The sequence below is a fragment of the Rousettus aegyptiacus genome, unplaced genomic scaffold (assembly GCF_014176215.1).
Source record: "Rousettus aegyptiacus isolate mRouAeg1 unplaced genomic scaffold, mRouAeg1.p scaffold_m13_p_16, whole genome shotgun sequence".
Classification (NCBI taxonomy): domain Eukaryota; kingdom Metazoa; phylum Chordata; class Mammalia; order Chiroptera; family Pteropodidae; genus Rousettus; species Rousettus aegyptiacus.
Window position 1 is genome coordinate 43,950,795 of NW_023416291.1, and position 16,535 is coordinate 43,967,329.

General features: G+C 53.7%; 1 long non-coding RNA gene across 1 annotated transcript in view; it reads left to right on the plus strand.

Moving 5' to 3' along the window:
- LOC118612380 overlaps positions 1–659 on the plus strand; it is a 3,194-nt gene extending 2,535 nt beyond the window's left edge. Inside the window, exon 3 of the long non-coding RNA XR_004954808.1 lies at positions 358–659. This is a non-coding gene — a long non-coding RNA (uncharacterized LOC118612380). The remainder of the gene's footprint in view (positions 1–357) is intronic.
- The last annotated feature ends 15,876 nt before the right edge of the window (positions 660–16,535 follow it).

The following is a 16,535-nucleotide window of genomic DNA, read 5'->3' on the forward strand; positions in this document are numbered from 1 at the left end:
GCTGACCTCCCCAGGGGTAAAATCTCACCTGAGCCAGGAATGGACTGACAGGAGCATTCACAGAAGGGGGATCCGAGGGAACCCCAGCTCCCAGTCAGTTCCAGCCTGCCCAGTGGTGGGGGACCTGTAGTACCGAGCACACCAGGATAAGCCAGCGTCACCCCTCGTATTCTAGGGGACCTTGTCAACGGCTAATAAAACACCGACGCTGATACACTCATCCTCTCCCAGTGGCTTTCGCATGAAGCGGACGGGCCAGATAGCACTACTTTCCTTTATGAAAAAAGTGAGGTCTGGGGAGGTGGGATGAGTCACCTCAGGTCGCAAAGCTAATGAACAGCCTCCTTCCCAAAACAGTGTGATGTTCAAACCTGTGCGCGCACAACACACCATCTGTCGATCATCTGGATGAGATTTGGGGCGCTTTTCAGAAGTGAGGAGCGGGCTGATGACATGGAGAAGCCAAGGGCAGAAACTAGAGTAGACACGTCCCTCCCTCCGCGACGTGCGGTCCTTCGGTTAAGGTAACAAGCTCCGATGCGAGGCGGACATCGTCCCGGAGAGAACTAACCTGAACCTGCGACCTCACGTATCAGTGTGAATTTTTCTGTTCGTGTGCTCTCCTGCAGGTACGAGGATGCCATGGGAAGGCGAGCTCGGTGGGAAGGAAAGGTGGGTAGTCTTGGCTGAGTGCGGCAGACTCGGGGCTGGCTCTGCAGCATTCGTCACTTCGATAATTATAATTATCTTTTCCTCCGTTTGACCATCAGCCCCTCAGAGGCAGGCCTGGCTGTCGGAACTCCGCTAGGTCTCCGGCACCTGCAGGCACTCACCGGTGTTCACTGAAAGAGTGAACAGGCACATGACACTGGCGAGGACCTCAGGGAACACTTGTGTTAGCAAGTGCGAGAGGTAAAGACGGAGTCGGAGAGAGAGTCAGGTGACCCTAAGAGGCTGGGAGAAGGGCACGAAGAAGTAGGAGTGTTCTAAAGGCATTTCTGTCTGCCCCCGAGTCATCCCTGTGGGCAGCACTTGCCTCCAAATACCTTTCACACCTGCCTGTCCGTTTATTCTTTCCGGGTCCTCAGGGCCTGGGTAAAGATGAGGGCTTTTCCAAGAGCTCTCATTTCTGGAGATTCTTCAGACTTCCCTCCCTGACCTCCCCACCCTCCACCTCCCAAGCAAAGGGTGGACATGGCCGACTCCCCCCTGCACTGCAGGGCCCCTGGAGAGCCTGGGTCACCCCCTGATGCTTTGGCTCCAGGACCTTGGAGAACAGGCTCCTCCTTATCCAGCCAAGAGAGAGCGAGGGGGTGGCAGGAAATGGGGCCTGAACTCCTGCAAAATTTAAAGAAAACAGTGGAGGGAGGAGAAAATGTCTGTTTCCAGGTAGAGCTGAAAGTTTGACACATTGTTTATTCTTTCTCGGTTTGCAGGGAGCAAAGCCTCTCTGAGAAAAGGCCAGAGAGAGGTGGGCGGGAGCGGCGGAGCCTCCCCACATGCATTCCAGTGGGGGCTTGGGGACTGCAGGCCCACCCCCTCCAGAAGCCAACTCGTTTAGCCTCCCTGTGACCCATTCGTTGCTCTGACGAGGCAAATCCAAACTGTCTGGGACCAGCATGGCAGGAAACCCAGCAAAAGCTGCTCTGCCCTTCAGGGCATGGGACAGAGTGATGCTGTCTCGCAGGGGCTTCGCTGCACCCCAGATGTTCACTGCCGGGAGGTGCCAGTGAAGGGTGGGTGCCAGGCAGACTCCACTGGGGAAGGGATCTGGCGATGGCCTGGAGAAGCCCCCGCCCCGTTTCACTGAGGAGGAAACCGAGGCCGCCGAGGAGAACGGGCAGCAGCTCCTGTCTCCCAGCGCCTCCTCCCTCCTATGGGAGACCCAGCAGGGTGCAGGGTGACAGGCAGCGTACAGACAGGGCAGGGTGCTGGGGAGACAGGGGCGCTGCTCTTGCCAACCCTTCTCACCTGGACGTTGGCAGGTATCATCTGTGGCTCACAAGTCCTCGTTGTCGGCAGCCAGTCCAAAGCGCCCAACTTTCCAAGGCATGCTCTCATTAGTCCTTGGTGACTTCAGGGACACACGAGAAGGACATGGACTTTTTCCTCCTGATTCCGGAGGATGGGTAGGGAACCCAAACTGAGAAAGAGCAGCCCGGAGAGGGTGGGGCAAAGGGCCGCGGAGGACTGGACCGCTGGCCTCCGTGCGCACAGCACAGCTCAGTGTCTCGGCCCTTTGGCTGTGGGCCCTCAGAGAGCCCTAGCGGGAAGCCACTCAGCCAGAGCCCCCAGGTCCTCCCGGCGCATTCTCAGCTGGCGAGGGATGGAAGGGGCTGACGCTTGGCTTGGGTTCCCCACCAAGGTCCCCCTAACTTCCATATCAGACAGGGCCTCGAAACTGTCACCGAGGACCAGGACCACGAGCCCGTTTCCCCAGCCTCTGTACCTCTGGCATGGTCGCGATTTAGTTTACTGCTTGCTGCTCCCCCATGAGGATCAGCAGTAAAGCCCTTAGAAAGAAAAAGGCACATGTGCCTAGCTCCAAGATGATCAAGGCGGGGGAGGCAGCAGAGATAACCTGCCTATGGGACTCGACATACAGCCAGTGGGACAGGGAGCAGAGCTCCAAAGAAAGGGAAGGGGAGAGAGCCTGGGGCCAAGAAGGCCCCCTGGGTGACTCCAAGCCCGCCTCTCAGGGCTAGGGGCTTCTGCATGATCTCCCCAAGCAAGTGGAGGGAGAGATGGGGCCAGAGGGATCTCTTTTAAGCATCTTCCATCAGTTTTTCTTCATAAACAGGTTTCTGAGTGGGTGGACAGGGATTTCCATCAGCTCTCAGAATTCCCTGGGGAATAAAGCAAGGCAGAGGATAGTTACAAAAAGTATATTCAGGAATAGAACATAATTTCATGCTTAAAAGGAAACATAAGTTTATATCATTTTTATAATGCAAATTGTGGAAAATAAAATCCAACAACATGCTTCTGATGGCTGGAGACAGACGTCAAACCGTGCGGTGATTCTGCGGGGTATGGGACGACCCCGTGGGGGAGCGGAGCAGGAGTGCCCGGGCAGAAGCAGAGATTTTCACGCCGTCATTGGGACCTGGCGTGTGGCCCTGAATCGAGACCTTCACGGGCGGTCTCGTCTGATTGGCTCCTTGTGGCCAAGGATGGGCGTTAGCACCTTCCCACGCTGCCCCTTTGCAGGATAACCTGCTGCTTGTGGGAGGACACCCCTTCCTGGGGCCCAGCACAGACAAGGAGCTGGGATCCGGATTAATGTTAACAAGTAGCCCAAGAGATTCTTACGATGGAGCAGGGCAAGTCAGCAAGTGCACCTGTCTTCATCAGAAGCCCAAGCTGCATAAAAAGATCCGCTCGGAGAAGCCTGACTCCTGTGCCCCGCCTCCTCCCTGCTGCACACGATGCTTTGATCCGTTTCTGGTCTGTCTTTCCAATGTTTCTTTATGCGGATACAGAATATAGGTCGTCATCTCTTCCCACCCTTTCACGAAAGACACGATGCCGTTTACATGTTCTGTGCCCAGCTTTCTTCACTTAACAACAATAGCCTGGAGATCGCTGCATATTCGTATGTGTAGATTTTTGTTTCTGGCTCACCACAGAGTTACCTGATTTATCCATCCAGCCCCCTGTTCCAGACACCGGGTTGTGTCCACTCTTGCCCTACCACAGACAACGCCACAAGGACCGACTGTGCGTGCGTGAGTTCACACTCGTGCAGGTGTATCTGTAGGACAGATTCCCAGAAGTGGGCTCCCTGGTGAAGGATCAGCTTCTCTTGACGTTGGCAGCCATCGCCAGGAGTCCTTCCGTAAAACGATTCCGCTCCACTCCACCGGCGACGGCAGAGGCCACGTGCTTCCCCACGACTTTGCCAACGCTGAGTTTTGGCGAGAGGATGGATTCTTGCCACATCTGCGCGGTGAGAAATGGTTCCTCTCGGCGTCATTTTAATTTGCACCTCTTACTACGGAACAGGTAAAGGACCATTTGCGTTTCTTTCTGGTGAACTCAGTGTTCATGTCCTTTGCTCGTTTTTCTATTGGGATATGTATCTTTTTCTTGATTTTGAATTATTTTTACATTAGAGGGATCAGCTCTTCGTGATACACGTTGCAGATTCTTTTTTCTCAGTGAGTCATCTGCCTTTTGGCTCTGCGTTACGGAGTTTGGGGCACGCATAATTTTATCGTTACAGAGTCAAATTTGTCCATCTTTTCTTTGGCTTCTAGAATTTGAACCGGCGTGAGGAAGGCCGTCCTCGTCGAAGGCGATCCGCACGTTTCCTTGTAGCACTTTTATGTTCCTGTCGAACATTTAAGTCTCTGCTCCACTTGGAGATTTTCCCAGTACATGTTATGAAATGCGGAGTCAAACTTATCTTTTCTCCAAAAACGGCTGTTCTGCTGTCCCGATATCCTTTATTTAAAATTCATTTTTACCATATTGACTTGAGACGCCATCTGCTTCATTCACTTTGTTACATAATTCCGGGCCTGCTTTGATACAGTCCTCTTCCCTAGGTCCATTTACCTACTTCGGTGACAAACTATTTTAATTGCTGAGCCACAGAGCGTTTTCAGATAATCTGGCACAGCTAGTCTTCCCTTGTTGCTCTTTTTTTTTTTTTTTTTAGTTATTTTTCCAGGGTTTGTTTGTTTTTTTTGTTTGTTTGTTTTTGTTTTGTTTTGTTTTGTTTGTTTTTGCTTGCTCATTTTTCCATATAAACTTTAAAATACAAGCCTATTTCCAGGGGAAACTTAATACCTGATTTGGACTGCATAAATTAACCTAGGGAGAACTGATCTTTTCATGGTATCGAATCTTCCCATCCAAGAACCGCTTGGGGCAGGGGGTGGGGGAAGCATGAGTTCCAGCTGCGGGGTCTCTAGGCAGGTGCACGATGCGGAGACGGCATGGCACGTGTTAAGTCCGGATTGACCACATTTCCCCAGCCATTCCTGCTCCGATAGTCTGTGCGGCCCACGTTCACACCGGCTGTTCCGAGTTCACTCCCCTCGTATTTGAGATTTCATGAGAGGCCGTAAAGGGCATCGGGGACGTGCATTTAGCGAGACCCATTAAACGAGTCCTCTCATTTTGTAATCTAATGCAGGGTTAGGATGCCTCCATGTCGCGGTGGGAGGGGAGGACAGAGGAAGGTAAGTTGCAAGTACAGCAGGTGCTTCCTCTGCGCGAAGGCTGGGGTGTGGATAGATTCCCAGACACCCCGGAGCCTGTGAGTGGGTTCAGCAGCTTGTAACTGTTTAATGCAGGGAGGAGAATCCTATGACACGGACCCAAACGGGGCACGGAAATGGACTTTAAGTTGTCAAGGTTAGAGAAACTCGTGAATAGCAGAGATGGACTTCAGCAGGACGTTGAAATGCATGTCTTCTCTTTCGGGCCTTTCCTTCCGCCCAGGCGAGTCTTCCTTCATGTGTATGAGCCTCAGGTGGCCTTGGGTCGGTCGCAGTCCAGCCGCACCGAGCACTTCACGATGCGCAGAAGGGACGATGGTGCTCCCCTCTGCGCAGCGGCACGTGCTCTTCCTCCGTGATGCCCTTTCCCCCTCGGCCGCCTGGCGTCTCTCGTCCATTCTTCCAGACTCATCTCGAGCTCCCACCACCTCCGTGAAGCGCCCTTAACCCTTTCCGGTAGCCAACGGTCGGTGATGTTTAGCGACCCTCTGGGGGCACCCGGCCACAGCCACAGGGCTTGCTTCAAAGAAGGGCCTCCTTTTGACTCTGAGCTTCTTCAAGGCGATGACTTCATCTGAATTTCGGGGCTGGACACGCAGAAAACATCTGTGTCTGTAGAAAAGGATGCGCTAACAAAGCAGTAAGTAGGAGGCCGGGGTTCAGATCCCAGGCCCCCAGCACCACTCGCAAAACTAAGCAAACGTGGACGCGGTGCCAAACCTCCGGTACTCAGAGTCCGTGCTTGTGAAATGGAGAAGGTAGCGACGCCCCCTCGCAGGGTTGGATTAAATAAGATACCGAAGGTAAAATGCCTATCAGGCACTCAATTAATGTCAGTCACACTCGTGGCCACTAAGGAGATTTTAGTTAATGAGGTTTGAAGCTTGAGGTTTTCTTTTAAGGACGGTGTCCAGAGCGGGGCTCGGGCTCGCATCTCCTTTGGGGAGCTCTTTCTACAGGCGACTTGCTCGGGCTGAGGCCTGAGCTCATGCACCTGGTGTGCCGTGGACTCACCCAAGTGTCCCGGGTTCGGTGTCCCTCGGAGCAGCTGCCTCGGTGACAGGCACGCCTCGAGCTCTGCGGCCGGGGTCAGCACCCTGGTGGCACGGGGACCTCACCGGGGCAGACGCACAGTTACAGCGCCATGGGCTTTTCTGGCGAAACATCAGAAATGCTTACCGAACAGCAAACACCCCCCCAGCTTCACATAAGGTCCCATCAGAAAAGCACTGGCAAAGGCCTGGTTATATAACTGAGGCAAATAATTAGCACGAATCCCCCTCAATGGCAGTGGAGGAGACACCCCAGAAGGCCCGAGTCAGTCTCCAGAAGGAGCCCCCAGGGAAAGCTGCTGCATTCTCCCAAGTATCAGGAAAGGGTTTCCCTCCCTGGAGCAGACTCCACTGAAAACCTCCAGGGAACAGCCACTGACCAGAGGGAGCTCGCCCAAGGCCCGGGGACCTTCCCAGGGAAAGGGGAGGGTGTGAGGAGTGGGCAGGGGGTGGGGGCAAGGGTTAGTGAGCAACAGTCGCCCACACACTGAACGGGGGAGCCCACGCAGCTGGCTGGCTGGTCGGGGACTTTTTAAGGCAGTTCCTCCTGGAGATGCCCCGTGGTCAACACATAGCAGGCTCTGGATAAATGGGGTTGAATAAATTCATCTGTGAGCCCACAGGCATTTCCAGAGGCCCAGGAGAAGTAGGTCATCAGGGCGGAGGGCAGGGTGGCAGGCAGAGCCCCCACCAGGTACCCACCCGTCTCCTTGAGTCAGCAGCACCCCCAGCCCGCCTTTGTCCTATGGGCCCAGAAAGCTGAGCCGGGCTCTGTTTGGGGAGAGGTGTTTTTCTTCTAGCTGAGGGTTAACACCCAGCTCTCAGCAATGTGGAGTGAGTTACCGCGTAGACGATAAATCAGGGAGGGCTTCATAAAGAGCCGCTGAATAAATAGGCTATGCGTTAAAAGCCCTTAAATGTGAAATTAATTTTATATTGCGATTTGTGTTTGAGAAGTCGCTAAATGCCAATCGCGTGTGCGTCCGATGGCAGTTCTAAGCGAGGCGTGTGCATGTACATGACACAGGTCCAGAGGCAAACTTCACAGCCTTGCCTCTCCGCACGAGGCCCTCTCCCTCCCCCCCCCCCCCCCGCCACCATGTTATAACTGTTGTTTTTGGTAATGCTGCCTGACGGAGCTTTTAACTTTGAGCCCAGCCCGGGAGACAAGACAAGGACTTCACCAGGAGCAAGGAGCCCCAGCCCAGGGTCCCAGCTACAGGTCCTACCCCCACCCGAGCCACGAACCGGAAGAGGAGTGTCTCCCAGCCCTTTGCCTCTCTGGCCCTCAAGAGCATCACAGGGTCCAGATGAAAACACCTGCCACCTGCTCCATGTACTCCCTGTGAGGTGCCGTGAGACCATGGCTGCGAAACAGCACTTGGGAAACATAACCTTCCAGACCTGTGCCACGGCTGATTACTGCAGCTTCGGGACAGCGCGCAAAGCCACGTGCTCAGAGGGCTGACATCCTGGGCCGGGCTGTCTGTCCCTTTGAGCATCTCTACCAACGGCCAGCGGGAGCAGAAGGTGTCCTTGCCTAGTGTCAAGAGCCTGGGGTCCAGGCCAGCCTGGCCACCCAGCGCATCCTTAGACCCCACTTTCTCCCATGGTAAAGTGAGGGTCAGATCACCTGACCTCAGAGGCCCCGCCCACATCTCTATCTATGAATCTGTGAGCCAGACTGATTGACACTTGCCCAGGCGTTCTCTCTACAGGTGTTCAGGAGTTTATTCAGAGACTTTTAGAGCCAGTGTGCCGGCGTTGAGCCAGATGATCAGGTTTACACAAGAGGAGCATCTTAACTTCGGGCTCCTCGAGGGGCCTAAAGTTAAGTCAGACGGCAGGACACATGAGGCACCTGACATCATTCTGCTGGACACTCTCTCTCACTCGTCGTAAACATCCGCTGAGCACTTACTATGGGCCAAGTGCTCTGGTACGCACTTTATTTTTTGAGGTCTGGCTTAATCTTCCACTACCCCATGAGGGAAATGTCATTACCTCCGTTTTCATAAGTAAGACAACAGAAGGTCAGAGGCAAAGCAACTTGCCCAAGTTCACACAGCTGTTGAGTGACAGAGCCAGGAAAAGCCATGACCTGCTTTACATCCAAGTCTATGTGCACAAGGCATTCGCGGGCTAGAGTCGGCAACGCAGCCTTGGGGAGGAGAGATTCAGTTATTCATTTGTTCGTTTATTCATGTTTCCACCCCCACGCACACACGCATAATTTCAAAAAGTCTTATAATAATAAAAGATATGCAATAATTGTAAAAGGTCAAAACCCACAGAGGAGAAAGGGAAGATGACCATATTTACCACCTGCACTAAAATGCTTTATTTAACCATTTGTTCACTCATTCGTCTCCTCATCTAAAGAGCATTTACTGAGCATCTTGCAAGTTCCAGACACCAGGTGTTCCGTGGAGGGTGCACTGAGCTGAACACAATCCTTGGCCTCAAGAAACTTAAAGTCGTATGTGTGTGTGTTGTGTGTGCGCGCATGCACGTGCACATACACAGAGACAAAGGGAGGGAGACAGTGTTCTTCGGGGAAAAAGCATGAATGCCTGGAGCATCGAAGTGGGCCTCTTTCCCAGACTAGAGGAACCAGAGAATCTTTCCCTATAGGATGAGCAAAAGAGGGGAGGCAGTGTAAGTATTTCGGTCATTGTAGCTCCTAAGCATAAAATTCCATTGAGTTTTCTGGCAACCAAGGCAAAACGGGGAAATAGGATCTGTTTCACGGTGGTCTAAGCTCGAGAAGACCTCATTTTTGCTGAACTGAAATCTAAGACCACACATGCCCAGATTTCAGGGACATTGTAACAGGCAGTGTCTCCCAGAATGAGTTTGCAGACGGCGCAAACCTTCATCAAGTGCCTGTGACTTACCGCAATCCCTCGAGAGACCCAGCGAGAGAAGATGCCGGCATGCCCCCCAGTGCACACACTTACACAGGGAACCACATTAATGCAGTCACCTTACGTGACTTTCCAATTCTCAAACTTGGTGCAGCGACTGAGCAAGAAGAATGTAGGCGTGGGCAGTGAGCAAACAAGGAAACGAGAAGGGAACCTGTGTTATTTAGAGCCTACCATGTCCCAGACTCTGCACTTGGCTTTTGACACACATTACTTCATTCACTACTCCCAGCTCTTCAAAGTAAGTATGACTTAACCCCCTGAAGGGTGACAGATTGAGACTTACAGAGACTGAGTGGCTTCCTGAGGTCACATACTGAAGCTTATTGTTGAAGGACCTAGAAATTGAGAGGACCCACCCTGAGGCAGCCCATCTGCTCCAGCTGGCCCCCCACAGCTCACACTCGGCCCACTCATCATAGATTGCCTGATCACATGGTCCAGACCACTCATTAGACAGAAGAGGAAACTGAGGCAGACATGAGGCAAGTGACCTAAACCAGGACAGGGAGCACAGCCTTGTTTTCCTGACTCCCAGGCAGGTAGGTACCTTCTTCCTCAAGGCTTTTCCTCCAGGCCCAGCAGAGGGGACCCTGGTGGAGCCGCCAGCGGAGAGCCACCTCGGACTACTACTAATGAGCAGTGAGGATCTTGTTAGGATCCCTCTGTCCTCTGCTCGCCAAGGACACAGCCACTTCAGTAAAGCCCTGAAGGCCATGCACATAATTCCTCAAATTGAGGACACATCCTGGACCCCAGCCAAAGAGATGCAATGTCCAAAACCCCACCCATCTCTTATTATGAGGCCACCTCCGCCGTGCACAGGGAAGCCAAGAAGAGTGCGAAGGGAACTCCTCTCTCCAGACTCCTCCGCGGGTGCTTCTCTCTTGCCGTCCACTCTGCCTTTGATTCCTCTCCGAGTTCGTGTGAAAATAGTTAATGACATTTTTGAAAAGCGAAATTCTTCACTAGTTGCAAAGGATGACGGGAAGAAGGTCATCACGGGGGCTATTGAGAGAAATGGCCCTGGACCGACACGCTCTCAGAGTCTGAGACAGAAAGGCAAGCAGACAGGCAGCAGGATCCACCCGTGGCGTGGGCTTCCCCAGCCGACTGCCAGGCCCAGCTGCGGTCCTGTGGTCACCTGAGGCCACAAACAGCTGGGTCCCCCTTCCTTTGATTTGTTAGTCAGTCAGCTTCCCGCAAAGGAAGTCAGGGCTTGGTTCAGAGAATCGTGAGAGAGTAGGCAATTCCACCCCCTCTACGTTCTGCCAACTGGAAACTTCTGTGTGTGTGCATAAATACGTGCACACTGGTACGCACGAGCCGCATCAGCCCTCACTGCAGAGCCGGGAACCAGGAGAAAGAAATGTGTGTGGCCATCGGTCCTGACACCAGCTGATCGATGGCTCTGTGGCCCCCCAGCAAGCAGTGCCATGCACTCGCCCTCCCCAGAGCGGAAAGCACAGTGTCCCGCCACGATAGGCGTTTTTAAAGCGGAGATCATCAGTGAATTTACAACACTGAAGACCCAGGGCTTGCCGGTCCTGGTCCCTCCCTTCTCCCTTGTCTTTAAAACTCAGCGGCTTTGGGACCCCTGACCAGAGGCAGAGGAACTTTTGCCTCTGACCCTGGCCCTTGTCCAACCAGTGCCCCTCACTCCCTCTCACCGATGGCAGGAGACAATTACCGTAAGGAGACTGCTCACCCAAATAGACTTTCTGTGAAGCTATGTCCGTGCACCGTGGCACAATGGAACCTTTCGATTTTATCATCCTCCTGAGATTGTATCTATTTCCTCCCCATTTCGAGAGGCAGCTGTTGATCTCGGTTATAATGGCCTGGTGATTTCTAACAAGCTCCTTGTCCCTCTGCTGATGGTCTTTCTCAATCACCTACCTGAACAAATAAGACTTGATTTTGCTTTTTTATTATTGGTGGCTCCGCTTAGTAAATAAGCCCCATGCCCCCCTTCTCCTCCTCCTCTACCAAGGCCCCTCTGTAACCCTTCCCAGCTCGGGCTCATGCACTGGGTAGATTTCTTCCTTACTAACTTCCCAGCGTATTTACCAGACATCTGGCCGCAGTGCGGAGCAAGCATGTGCTCTCCGTGAAAATTCTGAAAGGGACTTGTGGACGCCTGGCTTTCTGTGCTGGAACGTCATTTTTCTTAACTAGGAGTGTGAGGCTCAGAAAACCGGGACCCACAGTTTCTTGGAGGGACAGGGTGGAGAATGCCAGATGACCATCAGCTCAATTTTAAGGTCAACTTCCTGCAGAGGAACTCAACTGAATTCGCTTGAACAGAGGGTCCAGTCTCCACCCGCACTCCAGATGCTCTCCCCATAGGGTCTCTTCGAACACCCCCATCAAACCCAAATAGGTCTAAATCCACCGAAAGCCCCCTTTGTTGTACCCACAGGAAGAACATTCTCCGAGCAAATTAATTGTTGTAAATACAGTTGCAGGGCATGTATGTAACCGCCTAGGAGAAGAAGCCATCGTCTAGGACGGAAGAGGCAGGACTGGCCTGGAGTTCCGGTGTCACCTCTGTTGGTGAGGACAGGCTGTGCGGGCAGGATCAGGGGTGAGCTCTGGACTTCCTCGGCGACAAGGAAAAGTCGTCCCAGGCTGACTCTCAGGGTTTCTGCTTTAATGTGCTAATTCAATATTCTTTCTATTCCTCCCCCATTCCATGTTCCCTCAATGTGCCACCTGCAACCTCTCCTGGGACCCAATGAATCAATACACACTTACTGAAGTCCCGCTCTTTGCTAGGCACTATTCTAGATGCTAGATAGAGCAGTGAAAACAAACAAACAAGTAAAGATCCTGTCTTCTCTGAGCTCACATTTTGATGAAAATAGATCATAAACACCCAACATGCATCCCCTACACACACATACGCACACACACACGCACGCACACATGCATGCACATGTAATATAGTCTGTACAAATATGGTAAATGAATGGGAGTCCTGAAATAGGGATCAAAGAGGGGTGCCCTGGACAGGAACAGTCTCTTTTTGATTAGCTGATGTCTGAGCAGGGGCCTGAAGCAGAGGTAAGCAGGTAGTTATAATGACTAAGAGACGAGCATCCTAGACAGATGGAAAAGCCACTGCAAAGACCCTAAGATGGGAACTGGCTAGGGGTGTTCAGAGAAGGCCTCTCTTGAGACCGCTGTGCCTGGAGCAGAGTGAGCAGCGGGAGAGGAAGTGGAGAGAGGGTAGGACAGGCAGCCAGGTCAGGCCTCGTCGGCTTACAGGCCATCGCGAGGGCTTCATCCCACTTTAAAGAGATTCCACTCCACTTGTAAGGCAAGATTCTATAGTTTAGAATTGTTTACTCATTTAGACGAGTCTCCCTTGACCTCCCAGTTAGTCCAGGAAAGGGAAGATTTGTCCCAGATTGACGGAGAGACACAAGAAAGTCACAGTGAAATCCGAAGAGGCTACCGCTGTCGGGCGGAGGGGAGGGTGGCGATAATTGGGCAAACCTAGGTTTCTGCCCTCAGTTCTGCTCCCATTCGGTCCCAAGGGGCTGGATCAAATAGAGGGTGGGGGAGAACACAGCCAGGATGATGACGGTGGAACCAGAGAGCAGTAGTTCAGGGACTTCGGGTGGATGGGTCCCCAAGATGCTCCTCAGCTGGGTCCAGCCACTGAGAAGAAGAAGAAGCACATCCTGGCCCGAAGCAGGGAACTCAGAGGAAGAAGGGCTTTACTCCTCCAGGCCTGCAAATGTTGAGCAAAAAGGCCTGCGCCAGATAGTGACACTGGAGAAAATTAGACAGACAGACGTTTGGAAGGAGGAGGGGCAACGGCGCAGCCCGTGGAAGAGAACGACTGGGATCCCAAGTCTGCGCCAAGGCGGATTCTTAACCCGACACCGCCACGGGGCCACGGCGCATGCGCGGGTGCAGCCGGAGCCACGCCCAGAGCCCCACGCGTGTCACCCAACCCAGAGCCCCACGCGTGTCACCCAACCCCGACACCGGCCCGCCTGAGGCGAGTGTTCTGGGCCTGGCTTCAGCAGTGAGGAAGGTGTCCAAAGGCACAGCCCTGGCCTGACGACAGAAGGTAGAGCGACGGAAGGAGAAGGGGGTGTCTCGGGGGAGCCGCCCCAGGGGTGGGCATCAGAGGTCCCGAGGAGGACAAACGCGACCCCCGGAAGTCAATCCCTTGCCCAGTCCTGTTACTTGGAAGGAGGCAGCACCCCGAGCCCTCCCACTCTCCTGCTGCTGCCACGTTTCGTGCTGAAGATGTGGTCTCCCCAGTCCACACGGAGACCCCCCAGGCCGGGAGGGCGGCCCCAAGCTTGCTCCCTGAGGGGTCCTGTGCCTGGGCGGGGACTCGGTGCTGCGAGGAAGTCCTGCCAATGAAGCCGGGAGAAGAATGTGGCCCTCGGTGCCAGCTCAGCCCGTTTCTCCCCGGGTCCACGCAGGGGCTTGGCAGTGTAGCTGCTGTCAGGACACTCCTCAGACTGTCTACGTCTCCCTGGCCCTGTCCTCTGCACGCCGCCCTGGGCCCGACAGTAAGGTGCACGGGTCTGGGCACGTTTGCAGGTCTGACGGGGAGCCGTCCCCGTCACCCGGATGACAGCACCTCTGGACCACCTCCAATCATCAATGCAGTCAAGTCTCCTCCATTCAGAAGAGAAGGTTATATGAGCAGGCCCCAGGTAGGAATGCTGTAAACACCCTTCCCGGAGACAGGCATTTTAACACGGGTCCTACGGGTCACTGTGACCTCAGCCTCACCCAACTTTCCAACACAGTGAGACTTCAGAGTGATCTCAGGTTGCCAGGGCCCCTGAAAAACAGGCCTTTTATCTTCCACTGAGGATAAAAGTGAAGGATGCCCTGAGCCAAAAGTGTCATCCCACAAGGATTTGTTTGGCCAGCCGGGCCGGGCTCCAGTTTTTAAATGGAGTACGGTGAGAGCTGCGGCTTTTTGTTTTAAATTGTCAAACTCCTGCGTGTGGACGGGCAGGGGAAGGGAGGGGAGAGGCGGGGTGGCCTGCTGTGCAGGCCCAGGATAAGTCAAGGAGGAGATTTTCCGGGAAGCCTGGATCATGCTGGCCGTGCCGGTAGCACACACTCCTCCTGCAGAGATGTCAGATGAGAATTAGTCACCAAGTGTGGGAGGCGCCGTGACCTCCGACTGCCAAGCAGTCCTCAGGTCAAGGTGGTAATTCAAGACTGCCCTCCCCCCCCGGGAGGGAGGCGAGGACTGAGTGGGTAGGACCTTGCTCCCTGTGGCCAAGCAGGTGTAGACTTTCCAGGAAATGCTGCCTCGCGAGGGGCCGGGCGAGGGCGAGGGGCACACCGAGCCCGCGGCATCTGCACAACGAGCCCGCGGCAGCATTTCCGCGGCTCCGCCCAAGAAGCTTGGTGGGAAGAACCAGGGCAGCCAAGTGGGGTGCCGGTGTTTACGGAGAGAGAGATGAATTACGTCTCCTTCCAAGTCGTTCTGTGCCAGGCTGGTGGCAGTCACACAATCGCAGGGTCCCACTGTGGAGAGGCACCTTGGAGAGAGGCGCCTCCCACCCTTCCCTTTGTAGGGGAGGAGAGGGCTCCCCGCCCCCACGTGAAACTGCTTGCTGACGGCCACGACCACGCAGGGCCCCACTGACACACCCTGGCCTCCTCTGTGCACACAGAAAAGCGGGGGGCGGGGGGGAGCAGGAGGGGAAACGTCCCCTTGCGACAAATTAGGAAGGAAAGGCATACCACGGGAATATTTAGCAAGACTTCCATAGCAAAAGATGGCTTCTTGATATTTAAAGTCATCTGTGCCCATTCATAATGGACACTATGTGAGTACCTGGGTTTGGGGAGGTATCTTCTGGCAAACAACTCAACATGCTGTCCTGTAACATCAGTGGGCAGCATCGCTTTTGATGATGCATCTCGTTAAATAATCAAACAATTATTTCAGGAATAATAAAACCCAAAAGTCCTTCTCCCCTCGCACCCCGCTCTCGGCCGCAGGTCCTGCTCTAGCACGTGCACGTCCTTTCATGCAGACCGGGGAACGATGCCCCAAGGCCCAGCGTGGGCGCAGCTGAGTTTCAGCCTCCTTCTCCCTCCTGGCCCAAAGTCCTTGCCCGAGTAAAGTACAGCCACACAAGACCGTACCTATGCGTGTGGGGCCACAGGCCACCTGGTTGCTCTCTGTGCACCCCCGGCCCAGTGTAGGGCCCTTCCTCCCAGTTTCCCCTTCTTCTACTTCATCTGCGAGTTCACCTCGCTCATCAGAGTGGCGACCTCTCTCCTCCTCCAGCCTAAGGATGACTGTCAGCCCCGTCTCCCATCGTCACCCCCAGCCACCAAAGCTCTGTAGTCCGACTGCCTGGGATTGAGAGTGTGGTCTCGGAGATCATTAGAGCAAGGGTAGCAAACTGCAGCCAGGGGGCCAAATCCAGCCTGGGCCTGTTTTTGTAAACAGAGCATCATTAGAACACAGCCAGGCCCCATCATGTGGCCTGTGATGGCTCTCAGGCTGTCATGTCCAAGTTGATAGTAGCAGCCAAGACAGCATGGTCCACAAGGCCCGTGATACTTATTATCTGGCCTTTTACAGGAAGAGTTTGCTGATCCCTGATCTCAAACAACCTTTCTGAGACTCAGAGAACTTAGGTGACTTAGCTAGTGTCCCTAGCTGATGGAGAGTCAAGCCAGAGTTTGAACCCGGGTTCCCCGACACCCCTCCTTCTCCCACCAGAGCTTGTTCAGAGTTGAGAAGGATCTTGATCATCATCTAATACAACTTCGCAGGTGAGGTAACCAAGGTCGAACAGATGGCTAGGTTATCAGCCTCTTCACTACTTAAACTCACCACTAAGAATGTTACCAACCTCATTTACCACTTTGGTCTCCGAATGACTGGTTTTTCCTAAAAACTTTAGTCCAGTTTTAAAAGACAATTATCTACCCCCACTGAGACTTAAAATAATGGGCTATGAGCACATTTACTTGTATTATCACAGAGTATGTGACCAGTTCATCCCCTTGGTAACCTAGCTGACCTGGGGCAGAGGCCCGATTTAAAGTCCTTCAAAAATTAGGAAAGGCTGGCAAAGAATTTCTCCAGTCATCAAACACAGGAGCATTGCCTTTATGTGAGTGAAGTCTGTCTCATCCAGGCATTTGGCAGTCTGGGGATAGGGCTGGGAAACTAGGAACAGGCAGACACACACACACATACACACACACACACGGGCCTTTGACATGAAGTTAAGCCCTTGAAGGTGGACCATCAGACCCTGGGAGCCCAGGGACCAGCAGTTCACCAGCCCTGGGGATGTTACCCAGAGCTCCTG